Genomic DNA, 16,548 nt, shown 5'->3' with positions numbered 1-16,548 from the left:
AAGAGATTTATATAGTATCTCCAAAAATAAAGTTATGTTTATTTCGAACAGATTATTTTTTAGGCAATTGTGAACGTTTGTAGTTAATTTCCGATACAGTCCTTATGGGCCCTTATACGGTATTCACGTCGAACTCGTTAACTGAAGGGGACTACCGCATGAAAGTAACACAGTCGTGATCTAAACAGCTGTCCTTACGTTTCGCAAACAGACCCAGCGCATGATGAATATATCCCCGTGTTATTACGCTTTCATCAGGAAATTCAAAACAAATCGTTCACTTAATATTCATTTGCTTGCGGCCGTACAACTTCCAAATAGCCATGAACCACCATAATCCACGTGTCTTAGGTCTATGTTATGATACGTGTTTCACTTTCATCGTGAACCCTCAGGCAGGACACGAAACTCTCGTGACAACAAAGTCGTGGGTATTTGAGGCACAGCGCGCAAACTCCACGAAACCGGAATGATTTCTTCGTCAAGCAGATTCATTCCGAACTGGCAGGACACGTCCAGCCGTTGGTTGACATAAAACAACCCGAACCAGCCCGACCAGGCTCAGTTGTCGGTCAACTTGTACACGTGCACCATCTCCCGGGGGAAACCCTCGCGACACGTTTCGGAGACAGTTATCATCATTGGGGAGGAGGCAATCCCCGCCACTGCATGGGTTGAACTTAATCACTGAATTGTGTGTATCCTGCTTGTGAGCAGGGAAAATCGTGGTGCGTGCGGAAAGGGGGTGTGCGTGTGAAGAAAGGCAACCGCTCGCGCTCCATCGCGGATATTGGTTGCGTTGAGTCAGTGCGGGGACACCACACAGGGGTGGGTGGAAGTGGTTGGGGACAGACGCGTTCCGTCGTTGTTTGAGTGGCTGATTCAGAAGAAAATCGTCTTATTGTGCGGTGGATGGCGTGGAGGCGGTTCGTGGAGGTTGGGACGTGTTGTGTGGCGAAGAAAAGTTTAGCCCAAATTTGATTTTTCGCTCTTTGCCGTGTGTTCGGAGTAAAGAACTTGTGTGTATAATATATCAAGAAGTAAATTATCATATCAGTATAATTAGTGAATTAACGTGTGCGTCAAGCTGTGAGTCCGAAAGAATTGCCCCACAAGGAATTGAATTTCGGTGAAGGTGGAACAACTTTGCTGCTAAATGGAATAGATTGGTCCCGTACGCAGTGGGGATTTGGGTACGACCGAAATACAAATTGGGAGTTTAGCGAAAGTGTCGGAACAGCAATACCCGGACCTCGCCTCTCGTTGTTGGTTGGTATGCAGCATTCGTACGCACGGTTGAATACCTGGCTTGCGAAAGGGTCCTCCCATTCATATTGGCAACCGGTGAACGAGAAGCTGTGCTGTGACAACGGCAAGGACACGATAGCGACCGGCGACAGCAACACAAAAGGCGATCCCCTGTCGACGGAGCAATTCAAGTTAAATTTGGTGTGAAGAAGGTACGCAAATACCGGCTGCTGCAGCTGGGGGTTCGGGATCGATGGAAACCGTTTGAAAGTGGAATATTATATTTTGGCTCGCTTTATCGCTATCACCTGAACGTTGTATTGTCGTTTAAGGACGTCCTACACAAATTCCTAAGAAAGGACAACATTGTATTGAATCGACATCATGTTTCACCTGCGTACCTGGGAGACTTCAGGGTAGAATGTTATTCTTGGATGAGGTTTGAGTCAAATCTCTGATAGAAAATTAAAACCCCACCTCCGGTCGAATAAGGAGAAGAATTACTCGATTTAAAAAAAAAATCTAAGAAACCAGAGATGGCTGAAAAAATCTGGATAGGTTTGTGTTGGGTTTTCTTGTGTTTTTCTTGAACCTTAATCATCAGGTTTTTTTTGAGAAAGTTTTCTACTAGTTTCTGAGAAGAATCCATAGTACAGGTTGGCCAGCCTTACCTAATCAAAATCGAAATTCCAGCATTTTTCTACCGTTTCTATATAGATGTAAACAATGCATCGCCTTTTCGATCTCAGCTAAGCGGAATTCCCTCTGCGGCCTGTAATCAGTTTTTGTACCTTTTAGTTACGCCCTCTTATGTTTATCCTTTGGCAGATACGAGCATTTACGGGTGCTGGATCAATGTGCAAGGATCAGTAAATCTATAGACTAATAATCCTCATATTCCGTAATTGGTTTTGATAGCAAGTGCGGAGGACCTTTCTTTCTATTAATAACTTCTTTGTGGTTATCGTTATCTGGAATCATTACAGATAGGGTAATCTTGTAGGAACTCCTTTCATGGATGAATTCCTTCAGAATGCATTCCTGTGCATGTATTTGTTTTAACTCTAGGTATTTTCCAAGAATATTCTTCACAAACTCCTAATGGAAGTCTTTCAAAAATTCCTTCAATGCAATGATTCTTCCTAAAATTCTGACATGTATTCCTTCCGATTTTTTTGAAAGGATTATTTCTGGAATATTTCTTTGAGATTGCTCCAGTTTTTTTTTCAAGAAATTTCCCAAGAAATGCTTTAATGAATTCATCCAGATATTCCGTTAAACAAATCAATGTTTGCATTTTTTTACTGATTTTTGCAGAAATTCTTCCAGAGATGTTAGAATAAGTTTCTTCAGAGATTCCTTCGAACATCGACATGTGGAGAGTCGACTGTATATCAAAGTGGTTGCCTTTTGCGTTGCTGTCATTTTTCTACCCTGTCCTTGGTAGAATGATGAACACGAGGATGTTGATGTGTGGTTCTTGTTCCAGTCCGATTGGGGGTCCATAATGAGATGCCGTTTAGCCGATATCCAAGTTTCCGGGTCCGTTAGAGTATATTCTCAGAAGCGGGTCAGGTGTCAGCCGCTCTCAGGGGGTAGAGCAACTGACGAAAAATTGCAAGTGTTGGGGCTGGGATCGAACCCACGACCATCCACTTATGAAGTGAGCGTGCAGACACCGCCTCCACTTTAGCTACATCTTATGCAGTGTAATTTTAACGCATAAAAGCGCGTATAATACAATCATAAATTTCATTCGTGCAAATTGGTTGTCTAGGAATTATTCCCTTTAATTTTGCACAAAAGCTGAAATACGAAACTTCATGAAAATTTTATAAATTTTCATATTTTGTTATTTTTTTACAAATGAATCTTGTTTTGTGATAACAAATATAATATATTGTCCATGATATTGACACAAGGAGCAGAAACATTACATCCTCAAACCGAAGCGAGGAAAATGAGTAATAGTGCGAAGATATCTTTATCAGCTGTTCGCCAAATCTTGGAATACGTGTATCGGTTATGGGCAGCAAATCAAGATTTCCAATATTTGAATCTTTAGATTGGAGATATTCATCTTTTGCATTATAATGTTCAAATATAATTGGACCGCGGTATTTTTTCAATTTAAATGTGGGCCGCTGATTGATTACACTAGTTAACAAAATAAAACGGAGGTCGTGACTTCTATCAACGACCAACATTTTTATGCATAATTAAGTGCTGACTTTGAGAACGTGCTTTAAAAATTTTGAAGTAGAACCGTTTTTGAGTTTACCTTAAATTCAAGTTTTACTAAAATTCAAATATCTTGCAATGCAGTGAACCAATTTTCAATCTTTTTCTTATAAATAGAAAGCTAATTCCTATAGTATATTTCGAACGCCTGAACACAATTTTTGCGTCAGATTGGTGCACGTCGTAATATTGATGAATATCTATATGGGACAATCTTTTTTAAATTTCAGCAAAATTTTGGAAAAATAATAATAATATAGTTTTGTTTTATTTTCTATAAGAAAAAAAACTCATTTTTTTATTACCGTACTTTTAAAATATAAGTACTATTAATATTACAGTACAAATTCCAGCTCCATCGGTGAATTGGTTATGGAGAATTAGGTGTATGAACAGTGCTAGAAAATAGAACAAAAATCTATTTCGAACCCTATGGAAAGTCGTAAAAATTTCCGCTCTACTGCAGTTTTTTCGAACTCAGAGCATGACTCTACACTAAAATGATCATCAGCTAACCGATTTCAAAAATGATGTAAGCCAGTGTTAATTTTGCCTTTTGATTGCCTTATCATTCACAGAACTGTGAACGGAAACATGAAGAACAATCAGAATACAAGGGATGGCCAAAATGTTTGGGATAGGCAACTTTTTTTCTTCCATAAAAAAATTCAACATGGTGTAACTTTTCATAGAGTGCATCAAAAAATCTCAAATTTTGACTTTTTGTCAACCTATTATATGTGCATCATTGGTACAAATTTGGGCTCGATTGATTATTTTTTCGCGAAGTAAGAACCGTTGGAATAAAACACTATTATTTAGACAACTAATTTTTGAGCTGTCATATGTCAAAAACCAATGAACCGAATTGAATGATTTTTTAACGTTCATGAACAATATATAATACGACGTTATAAAATTTAATATTTTCACACGGCGAATTAAGTTACACCGGGTTGAAATTTTTAACCATATAGAGGAAAATAAGTCAAATTTACAATACCACACAAAAATTACTAAATGTGTTCTTTCTTCAATCTAAATAGGCTCTAATATATCTGATTAGAGATAACTTGGGAACAAAAGTGGAAAATCTTTGGATATCAACACTAAATATATATTGACATTGATGTAAAAAATCACATTTTTTGAGAAAAATCCAAAAAGTGTCAATCCATGATAACATTTTCCAATGTTTAAAAAGTACCTGTGTTTTAATAGTTTGTAAAGCATTTACATATTGTTAGTGTACGTTCAAAATTTCATTCAATTCGGTTCACCGGTTTCCGAGATACGACAGCTCAAAAAATAGTTGTCTAAAAAATAGTGTTTTACCCGAACGGTTCTAACTTTGCGAAACATTAATCAATCGAGCCCAAATTTGTACCAATGATGCACATAAAATAGGTTAACAAACAGTCAAAATTTGAGATTTTTTGATACACTCTATGAAAAGTTATAGCATGTTGAACTTTTTTGTGAGAGAAAAAAAAGTTGCCTATCCCAAACATTTTGGCCACCCCCTCTATTTGCAATTTTGTTTTCATTAAATTATTTATGTAGACGAACATACAATTACGGCTTAGTGTTCTCAAATTCAAAAAAAGCTCATATCATCTTTTAATATCTGCGATTTTTTTTCAAGCAAACATCCAAAGATTTTCTCAAGCGCATCTTTAAAAATTCCTACGGAAATTTCTTAAGAAGTTCAATTTTAAAAATACATTTGTAAATTGCTTTGGACAAACCTCTAGGGTTTCTTAAGCAACACCTCCAGTGATTGTTTCGAGAATTTCTGCTAGGATTTTTTTAGGGATACCATAGAAAGTTCCTTCAGGGATCGATTCAGAGTTCACTAGGGACGTGTCAAAGAGTTTCATCAAGGAGTTGTTTCGAAATTCCTTCAGGAATTGAACCGGTAACATTCGTTTCAGAATGTCTGAAAGAAAAACCAAAAAAAAAACATTCTGTGATATTTTTCTAGGCATTGTTTTACGGATTTTTTTGAGGATATCTTATGAGAAAATCAATAGGATTCTACATATCTCCAGAAAATCTACAAAGCGAATCTTAAATAATTCCTGAAATATAATAAAATAATCCTGGTTATTTTTTTATATCTTATTCGATTTTGTGAACAAGTTCGCTCGCAAATATATGATCTGGCAGGGAATTAGCAGTTGTGGTCAAAAGACAAAATTGTCATCACCAAAACAACTATGAGCTCGGAGGTTTATGAAACCGAATGTCTGAAAAATCGAATTCTGCCCTTAATCCAGTCTCATGATGGCCTAGTGACATTTTGGCCGGATTTTGAGGAATCAGCCAGGAAGCAAAAAATGAAATAACGGCAGTGATCTCCAGTTTGGGCCTACTAAACACTGTAGAGCAAAAACAAAGTATGAAGAGGAAACAGGAGGCTATGGGTGCAATCATCAAAACAACTGCGAAGATGAAACATTGGTGGTATATAATCGCTAAAACAATAGACGAAACTGTTGTGCGCCGCCAAATGAGTCATATTAAGAGAAAAGTTCCAGAATTCCTTCAAATCCGTGCCGAATAATTTGTTTCGTATTTTTCTCTTAAAATATAATATATAATATGCATTTCACTGAAAACCGCATTCAAATTAGTTGTTTTAAATCCAAATGAGACCAGAATAATGCTGTTCCATTACTAAGTGGGCCATGCTTTATCCCTTACGAAATCAGGGGAAATTCGGTAAGGATGATTCCCCAAAAGATCCTTTGGATAGTTTTCGATGGAATTTTCGGAGAAATATTCCATGATTTTATGGAGGCATTCCAAAAAGACTGTCTAGATAATCCCTCAAAGAGCCTTTAGTGGCATCTCCCAACGAATCCCTGAAGGAATTTACCATTGAATTTATAGAAGAAATTCCGAACTGATCCCTGGCGAACTTTGGTGAACCTGGGTGAACTTTGTCTTGCATACTGAGTATTTTGACATTTCAAGTCAAAGCTTCCCAATTCGAAACGTATGAAAAATTGATTTCTCAAAACTCTGAATTTGCCTCATGGACCTTCCTTGGGTAAAACCTAACAAAACGAAACAAAGACGATCCAAATCGGACGTTGCATTCGTGGCTTTATAGATAAATAAATAGAGAAATATCTAATTTAATTATTGGATTAATTTCGGGAGAAATCTACAACTGTACAAAATGTACAACTAATCCTTAATGATAAAGGGAGAAATATCTGGAATATAAATCTCTCAAGAAATTCATGATGAATTTCCTGGGGGAATTCCCGCTGCAATTCCTAAACAAAATCCTCGAGAAATCAATGGAGGAGTTCTGCTACGAGTCTCTTGAAAAATACCCCAAAGAATCCTAAAAGGGATTTAAAAAGAAATCTCTGAGAAAATTTTTCAAAGTTTCTTGGAAAAATCCCAGGGCAGTTTTGACTATTTTTTTTGGAATTCTCCACGAATACCTCAAATAATTATAATTTGTTTCAGGAATGTTAGGATCCATGGGATAAAGGGTTGTGTATTCTAAATGCGTCCAAACTGAAGTATTACTGGACATTTTGGCTGAAGTAATTGGCAAATTTGCATGAAGGAGACCTGACAGTAGAGTTTGCGGCGACTTCCAAAAAAAAAGCAAAAATTTACTTTTTACCCTTCTTACACCCATAAGAAGGGTATAAATACCGCTTGAAAAACCGACTTTCGATCCGAGGCCCGCAGGGCCGAGTCACATATACCAATCAACTCAGCTCGACGAATTGAGCAAATGTCTGTATGTGCGTGTGTGTGTATGTGTGTGTGTGTGTGTATGTATGTTACAAAAAAATGTCACTCACGGTTCTCAGCCGTCTGTTGACCGATTTGAGTTCTCTTGGAAGCAAATGAAAGCTACTACATCCTAGTAGAACGCTATTGAATTTTATTTTGATTGGACGTTCGGTTACCGAGATATCTTTCAAAGAGTGCTAGGGAGTAGTACAACTTAATTATTTTAGATATTTTTGACAAAGTGTATCACCATAAATTTCTCAGCCGTCTGCCAACCGATTCGGGTTCTTAAGGCCCTAAACGAAAGCTACTGCATCCTAGAAGAACGCTATTGAATTTCATTCCGATTGGACATTTTGTAACCGAGATATCTTTCGGGGAGTACTTTGGAGTAATACAACTTAACTTTTTAAGAGGTCTTTGACAAAATGTTTCATAATAAATGAATCAGCCGTGTGTCAATCGATTTGAGTTCTCTCAGCACCAAATGAAAGCTACAGGATCCTAGTAGTATGCTACTAAATTTCATGCCGTTTGGACATTTTGTTTCTGAGATATCTTTCCAGGAGTACTAAGGAGTAATAAAATTTATGCTTTTGAGAGATTTTTGATAAAATGTATCATAATAAATTTCTCAGCCGTCTGTCAACCGATTTGGTTTCTCTTAGCATCAAATGAAAGCTACAGCATCCTCGTACAATTGTATTGAATTTTATTTTGATTGGACATTTAGTCACCGAGATTTCTTTTGAAGAGTATTTGAAAGTAATCTCAATAAATTTCTTTTTTTTTATTATTGTACTAGCTATCCCGGCAAACGTCGTACTGCCTGCCTACTGTGTTTTTGGCATACAGTTCTATAGGGACGTCCCCCGCAAAGTCATCTATGTATATGGGAGCCCCCCGTTCCTGAGACCGGAGAGGTCTCACACCAAGCTAAAAACCTTCCCCAAAAATACCCACATACAAAATTTCATATCGATCGGCTCAGTAGGTTCCGAATGCATAACGGTCAGACAGACAGACAGACCTGACCACTTATGAAGTAAACGTGTGACCACTACGCCACGCGCCCAATGCTAAACGTACTGTGTTTGGCCGGGCAATCACTAGGTGGCAGTAAAGAGCAAACGTCAAATAGTAGCAGTAACGACGCCAGCGCAGCGAGTGATCAATCGACCTACTACCGAAAATTTGAATCAACCGTTAAAAAGGTGATCGATGGGAAGCGAGCGGAGTGTGACGTCTGTTTCTTTGTGCCATAACTATGGGTTTCAAGTACTTTAGATCTAATTTATTCAACTGATAAAGAATATTAGTCAAAGTGTATCTCGAAGATTTTCTTACTCATGTATTAATCGATTGGCAGTTAACAAGACGTTCAATATTCCAGAATATATAAGCTATTGTTTAAACATTCCATACAAGATTCTAGGAGATTCGGTCTACCATTTCTGGTAGTTGAGCTCATGGTCGATGATTCTATTATGGAAAGCAATCAACTTGATGCCAAATCTACAATATTTTCTGAAATGACCTAAGTGAATAAGTGTAAGAAGGGTTCTGTTCACCATAGGTGGATTAATTCAGGTTTTTATGTATTATTTTGCCTAACTATGCAGAATTATTGGACTGTAGATGACTTTCGAAAAAAAAAGTTTTAGATTTTAGATCCATGTAACCCCGACAAAACTTAGACCTCATGCACTGATTCCATTTTGATATAAATTTTTCGGGAAAATAATAGTCTTCGAATTATGTGCCTATATGATCAAAGTCATAGCAAGGTTCAATGGCGCCCTTGAAAAGCATCCAGATTGGCGCCCACGTCAATTAGACATTGTTAATTTGCAAAAGTGTGCAGTTATGCTTTTTTCCATGTTTCTTTTATAGTTGGATTTTGGTGTTTTAAAGACATAAATTCCCCACGATTTTTATTATTTTTAGTAGTTATAATCATTTTTTTTTCCTTTAAGACTTTCAATGGGAGTCGCCCAAAAAATGTCCAAAATGTATTTCTCTTATACGAGTATAAGTACGAACACATTTTGCATTTCAAGAATTTCACTAAGACCAGCACAATAATTAGAAATGACATTTCAAATTCCCAACACAAATAATACAAAAATTTCGTCAAGAATCTCACAGTATTTTTTTCTTTTTTTCTTTTCTGGACTTATAATTTGTTTTCAAACCCTTCAGTACGCGTGCTGTTGTGAAAACTACAACACTACCAGAAATCCTCGCTCGTCAGCGCGGTGCAGTTTCAGCTGCTTGATGGCGCGCGTCCTTAAAAGTTAATTAGCTTCTTTAGAGGTATTCAGATTAGCGCAGAATCTGAATCTCTACCACAGAAATAATCTAAATCCAAAATTTCATCATTTTTGGTGTCCGGCAACTACAGGGAATAGACAACAAAATCTCACGCAAACTTTAAACGCATTTTTATTATACAGGGGATAGACAAAATGATCGGGACAGGCACTAGCTGTAACTTTTTGAAAAGTGCATCAAATATTCTCAAATTTTCACTGTAAGTTCACCAACTAGTTGTGTATAAGTGGTTCAAATTTAGAAAAGATCGGGCCATTCTCCACAAAGTAATGAAGATTCTTGGAAAAGGCATAATTATTCGATTAACACGAAGAAAATAATAACGATTAGATTATTTTTTCTAACAATACACCAAATTATCCAAAACTTCAAAATTCTAGATGCAAATTATAGTTCATTGAACTCTCCTCTAATTGACTTATATATAAATATGTTTCGAAGGAAAGTAACAACATAGCCGCCAATCAAATGAAAAAGTCATGGGATGCATGTTAAAAATAGACCAATTTACTTAAAAATCGTGAATTAAATAAAATCGCTAAAATGTTTTCTCTTGTTGAAAACTTCAAGTTAAATCAAATGTTTTTCAGAGTTCTTTTAATAAAAAAGTTGGCTATCGGAAAATTATGGCTTTTTTCAAGAATATTTTTAACTTCATATAGAATAGCACGATCTTTCCAAATTTGGACCATTGAAAGACAACTGGTGACCAATTTTCATGAAAAATTTGAGAATATTGTGCATTTTTCGAAAAGTTACAGCTAGTTGACCATTTTTTGAAAAGCGAAATTTTTGCCTGTCCGATCATTTTGTCTATCCCCTGTATAATAAAAATGCTTTTAAAGTTTGCGTGAGATTTCGTTTCTTCGGGGCGAGCTGTCATACTATCAACTGAACTGTCACGGAAATTTAAACTGTTTTGTTAATTTGACCATCAACACAAGGTGTTGGTGAGCAATAAAATTGTGAATTTTCCAAAAACTTTACCAAAGGTTTCTTCTGAAGTTTAATCAAAATATTAACCAGAAGATCTGTAATTCTGGATAAATACTAGGATGAATTTTAGATGAGTTTTTGTTGGAATCTCTGAAATAGTTCCTGCTTGAAATCCGGAAGACATTTCAGCAGTGAAGTTCCTAGAGTAATTCTTGCAGAAATTCCTGAAATAGTTTGTGAAATGCCTGAAGGTATGCTTGTTAGAGTTTGTGGAAAACTACTGGAAGAGTTTCAGAAACATGTGGATGATTTTTTATAGGGATCCCTGCAAAAGTTTCTTATTTTTTTTAGGTTTTATACATAAATTTCTCAAGAAATTTCTGAAGGAATCTGTGGAAGGCTTTCCAAAGAAATTTGGTATAAAATCATTGGAAGTTTTTCCTACAGAATACCTACGGACATTTTTGAAGGTATTCCAAATATTTGATTTTCAAGAGGAATTATAGCGAAATTCATGAAAGCTTTCTAAAGAATTGGTGTAGAAATTTATGGAGCAATCTCTAGTGAACATGGAACAATTTTGAAAGAATTCAATGGAAGATTTCTTAAGCGATTTGAGAGATTTTTTCTATCTAAAGGAATCTACAAATTTCTAAAGAAATCTATGGCTGGTTTAAAAAAAAAATATCTTGAAGCTTTTTTTCCTTAAAAATATGTTTGCAGGAATCTCTATCAGATTTTCTGAAGATATTTTTAAAGGAATTTGAAGCTATCCTTGAAGAAAATTTACCAAATTTATCCCTGAGAATACTTGCCAAAATTCCTTAACCTTCCGTAGCTCGCGCGGTTGGACAGCACCGTCATCACCACGCTAATGCTGAGTACAAAAAGCGACATTTTTCAGCGTGTTGTACAAAATACAACCGCGCAATCGCTCGAGGGCTAAGGAACTATGGAAGATTGTCCAATAAAATCCTTGAAGACATATAAGGAGGGATGCTTTGAATTACTTTTGAATACATTTCTAGATAACTCCTTGAGTTTCTAAAAGAATAAAGGAAATATTTCCATCAATGAGAAGCAAATCCTCGGTAGTAACCTGAATACTTTCCCCTGGACAATGAATTTCTAGAAATAAACTTTCACTAGAATTTCGAGGCAAATTTTCTCAGCAATTAAAAAAAAAATACAAAATGAAAATTGTTTTCCACAAAATTTTCCACCGTTAAGGAAAATTGGTTGGAAAAGTTGGAAAAACTATTTAGGAAGTCCGGAAAAATTCTCAAACAAACTCTGGAAGGAAATTACATAAACTATATTCTGTGAAATTTTGCTTATGTAATTCCCCTGCAAAAATATTTTTTTTCGAGAATATTTCCGGACTTCCTAAATAGTTTTTCCGACTTTTCCAACCGAATTTCCTCATCAGTGAAAAATTTGGTGGAAAATATTTTTCATTTTGTAATTTTTGAATTGCTGAGAAAATTTGCCTATAATTCCACAAAAGTGTGTCTACGATGCTTCGTTCTTGCGTTATGATTTTTCGAAGTAGGTGGTGTCTGTGGAAAATGTTTGTTTTCCACTGGAGTTTTCCGAAAAATTAGGCGATCCTAATTTTTATAAATTCAATTTTCGTTCATATATATGAATTCTACGTATAAAAAAAAATCAATGAATTCTGTGAAACTTCGTACCAATTTGTACGATTAAAAAAAAATCTCTACCTGTAAGTCGCGGACCATAGCTTGAGAAAAGCTGGACATGTGCATTTCACCACTCTACAGAATCTGTCGTACAAAATGTACAGAGATGTTATTTATTTTCATTTTCAAAAGAAAAACAAGAACAGATGTTTGATGCGTTGGAAATGCTTCATATCCATTCACCTCAGTTTTGATGTTTTTCCATATAAAACCAAAAATATAAATATTATCAGCCTCATTCATGCGAAAGGTGAAACTTTCCCTTTCAGAAAGCTATCTCTTTACAAGAAACAAAAATCCACCTTCCAAGTACTAACCGGTGTTAAATTTCTCTTCTTTTTTTCCTCATCACACAGGTACAGGACCCAAGTGTGCCGTCGTCACGGTCCAACATTTCGCTGAGTAAAACAACAAACAAAATTCAACCGTACGGAAAATCTAACCGATCTGCTCCTGCCCACCCCCGCCCGGTGGTACATAGTTCAGTGAGCAAAAGCTGCGAGTTCCCATACCCAAGTGTCGAGGGGCTCCGTATTTCTACATATCTACTGCTCGCCGCGCTGGTGCTGCTGCCCGATGCAAAGTGAAACCCAATAAGGTGAAATCAAACAAATAGAGAGTGGAGAGGAATAAAAGGTTCCGGTCGTTCCCGGGAACCGAGTAGACCGAGGCGGCGGCGGCGGTGAAGGGAATAGTGATTGAAGGGGTCTCCAAAATGAAGAAAAATGGGGAAATTTGGGGATTCAAGTGAAGCCGATCCTTCCGGGCTTGGATTGTTCCCTGTTGTAGTGAAGGAGTGAGTCGGAACTGGGAAGGACTACGCAGATTGAATCGAAGTCACAGTTGGATTTTCTTTAAAGCAGGTGAGTGAGGTTTCAAGTTTGTTGGGGAATTGCCCCATGTGTCGTTATGTATGTAAGTTATGTCAAAAAAGCAGATCTGGAAATTGTCATTGCCAGGGCGGCGCACATCCATAAACAAACCTGCAAAGCAAAAAATCAAATTCGCATTCATCTTCCGGAAGTTTCATGATTCCCAGAATCTAATGGGTGGGAAGTAAATTCCGTACCCGGTGATTTAGCGTTGCCCACGTAAATCTTTTCGCGGAAAACTGATGGTCTTCTTATGGTACAGTCGCGACGTCGTCGTCGTCGTGTGCTTGAAATATACTGCCTCGTGCTGTGCCGGTAATTCTCAAAAAAAAAGGACGCACAGGAAAAGTAGAAAAAGGATACGGATCACCAGCTGCAAGCCATGACTTTGCGGAAAAACTTTATCTTGGCGTCTTCACGTTACGTTGTTGTTGTTGGTGTCTTGCTCTGCTACTTACATACCTACACAAGTGTGGGGCCGAATCGATGACGACCTGTGGAAAGGGGTTTTTGAGCTGAAGTTTGATTCTTTAGTATGTGATCACGTTCCAAGTTACCTAGGATATTTCTTAAAGTGTGGGTGCTTTCTCCTCGAGTGAAAAAGTGAAGGACAACATGTGGAGAATGTTAAGATTTATTTCTGTTGGACGTTTTTCCGAGCGATTTGCGACATTGCGAGAGGGGAGTGCAAATACAGGGGATAAACAAAATGATCGGGACATTCGTTTTTCAAAAAATGATCAAATAGCTGTAACTTTTCGAAAAATGTATCACATATTCACAAATTTTTACTGAAAGTTGGTCAACCAGTTGTCTATCAATGGTCCAATTTTGGGGAAGATCGAGGTTTTCTACATGAAGTTTCTTGAAAAAGGCATAATTATCCGATAGCCAAATTTGAGCCGTTACATCTCAGGATTCAATGAACCGATTGCAATGAAATTTTGAACATTCACGACTTATGTAATGGACTCTAAAAACATTTGACTAAACTTGAAATTTTTGACAAGAGAAAAAATTATAGCGATTTTATTTATTTCACGATTTTTTAATAAATTGGTCTATTTTTAATATGCATCCCATTACTTTTTCAATTTATTGGCGGCTATGTTGTTACTTTCCTTCAAATCATATTTATATATTTGTCAATAAGGGGGAAATTTAATGAACTATAATTTGCATCTTGAATTTGAATTTGAAACGATATTGAAGTTTTGGATAATTTGGTGTTTTTTTTTTTTTTTTTTTTATTATTAGATAATTATTAGAAGAATGATCTAATCATTTCATTTTTTTCTCTTTTGTCAAAAAATTTGAGTTAAATCAAATGTTTTTAAGAGTTCATTATATAAGTCGTGAATGGTCAAAATTTCATTGCAATCGGTTCATTGAATCCTGAGATATAACAGCTCAAATTTGGCTATCGGATAATTATGCCCTTTTCAAGAATCTCTATTACTTCGTGTAGAATAGCTCGATCTTCCCCAAAATTGAACCATTGATGGACAACTGGTTGACATACTTTCAGTAAAAATTTGAGAATATTTGATGCATTTTTTGAAAAATGAAAATTTGGTCTGTTCCGATCATTTGGTCTATCCCCTGTATTTGAAATGTCCTGAAAGTCATTGAATTATTAGATTGCCTATGGAAAATGACAGGTTTAGTGATCATCCAACGTTTCTGAAAGTTCTGCAACATCCCCAAAATTTTAATTTCTGGTTCTTAGATACAATGGTACCTTTTGACAATAAAAAAACACGTTACCGCCCAAGGCATCTTGCAATTTAAATCTCCCAATAGCCATTGGCCTAGCTAGGATTTTGTTTTTGGTTTTCTCAAGGTTTCCTTCAGAAATTTCTCCTTCAAAGTATTTCTGCAGGTATTCCTTCAGAGATTTCTTCAGGGATTTGTTCAAATATTCCTTCCAGAATACCGCCAAAGATTGCTCCAAAAATTCCACCTGGAATTATGCGAAGTTTTTCTGCAGGAACGTCCTCCAGAAATTCTTTCAGAAAATTATTCTAGAGATTATTAAAAAAATACTATAAGGAGCGGACCTGGTGTGATGGTTAGAACACTTGACTATCACGTTGAGGACTTGGGATCGAATCCCACTCCCGACAAACTCACAAAATGTGAGTTCTTCCTTCGGAAAGGAAGTAAAGCGTGGGTCCCGAAATGAACTAGCCTAGGGCTAAAAATCTCGTTAATACAGATAAAACAAAAAAAAAAATACTAGGTATAATACTATTAATACTAGTCGACAAAATTGAAACTTTTTTCACGCACTTCGACCATTTATTCCATTTCTAATGGAATTTGGCCCGCTGATTCCGAATCTGACTACAGAATTCCTGTAACACGTACAGTTTTTCAGAAAAAAAGGGGCTTATTCACAAATTTTCAAATTTTCATAGAATATAAAATTTTGGCTCTATAATTTTACATTTTTCATCTGCTCATTATAACCAATATTCATATTCATAGACGGGCTTGGTGGTCTAGTGGCTACCGCTTCTGATTCGTATACAGAAGGTCATGGGTTCAATCCCTGGCCCGTCCCTTTCATCCTACTTTGTATCTTTCTATCCACTTTATCTCCCTCTCTCTCTCTTCTCTACATATACAACTCATGTATATTCATATGTTCAATAGCCATCGCTAGAACCAGAAACGAATTGGAAAAAAGTCGTTTCCCTCCCTTCCTATTTCCACTCACAGCACAGTGTATATAACATAACGCCTACAAGTTATGCAACCAAAGCGTGCTGTGCCGCTTGACCTTATTCACCTCATTCACCACACAATCTATCACCTTACGAATTCTTTAAATAACCCCGTATCCATGGATCGCATCACCGACCCAACGGTGACTTCCAGATCTCCCATCCTTTCCGTCTAACAAATACCCCAGTCCGTGCTGGATGTGGGGATGCAGAGGTGATCTCGGTCTTTAGTAGCAACAACCAGCACACTCTAACATTCCTTCCCCTTCCCAACTGACTATAAGGACGTGGCCGGCGCCGGTATTGATCCAAAATGTATGAGCTGCTAGAATTGCTCTTTGAGAATAAGTGGGGTGTCCCAGCCCTTATTCATTTGGATCTCAGTGCAATTGATACCAGCTCAGATCAATAACGGAGTAGCAACCATTGACATGTATAGTCAGATTTGATCGTTTGATTGATCGAATATTCATATTCATAGATTTTGATCCACTGATTCAGAATCTTACCTAAGAATTTCAGTGACACGTGAATTTTTTGAGAAAAAAAGGGGTCTATTCACAAAATTGCATATTTTCATAGAAAATAAACTATTGTCTTTATAATTTTATTTCTTTATATGCTTCTCTTAATCATTATTTATATTTGTTAGATTTTCATATTATGACTCGGGGTCTGACCAAGAGTTTCTGTAACACGTAATTTTTTTTTTTAGAAAAA

General features: G+C 36.6%; 1 protein-coding gene across 2 annotated transcripts in view; it reads left to right on the top strand.

Annotated features, from left to right (window-relative positions):
- The first annotated feature begins 329 nt into the window (after positions 1-329).
- LOC109419150 (latrophilin-like protein LAT-2) overlaps positions 330-16,548 on the top strand; it is a 444,748-nt gene continuing 428,529 nt past the window's right edge. The window contains exons 1-2 of one of the 2 annotated variants that reach the window (XM_062857117.1): positions 330-1,460; positions 12,584-13,090. The gene's annotated coding sequence lies outside the window, so the exon portion shown is untranslated. The remainder of the gene's footprint in view (positions 1,461-12,583; positions 13,091-16,548) is intronic. The other variant, XM_062857118.1, reaches the window with a different exon arrangement.

The sequence above is a fragment of the Aedes albopictus genome, chromosome 3, assembly GCF_035046485.1.
Source record: "Aedes albopictus strain Foshan chromosome 3, AalbF5, whole genome shotgun sequence".
In the NCBI taxonomy this organism is placed as follows: domain Eukaryota; kingdom Metazoa; phylum Arthropoda; class Insecta; order Diptera; family Culicidae; genus Aedes; species Aedes albopictus.
The sequence above is the reverse complement of the archived record's forward strand: the minus strand, read 5'-3'. Positions and strand labels throughout refer to the sequence as shown.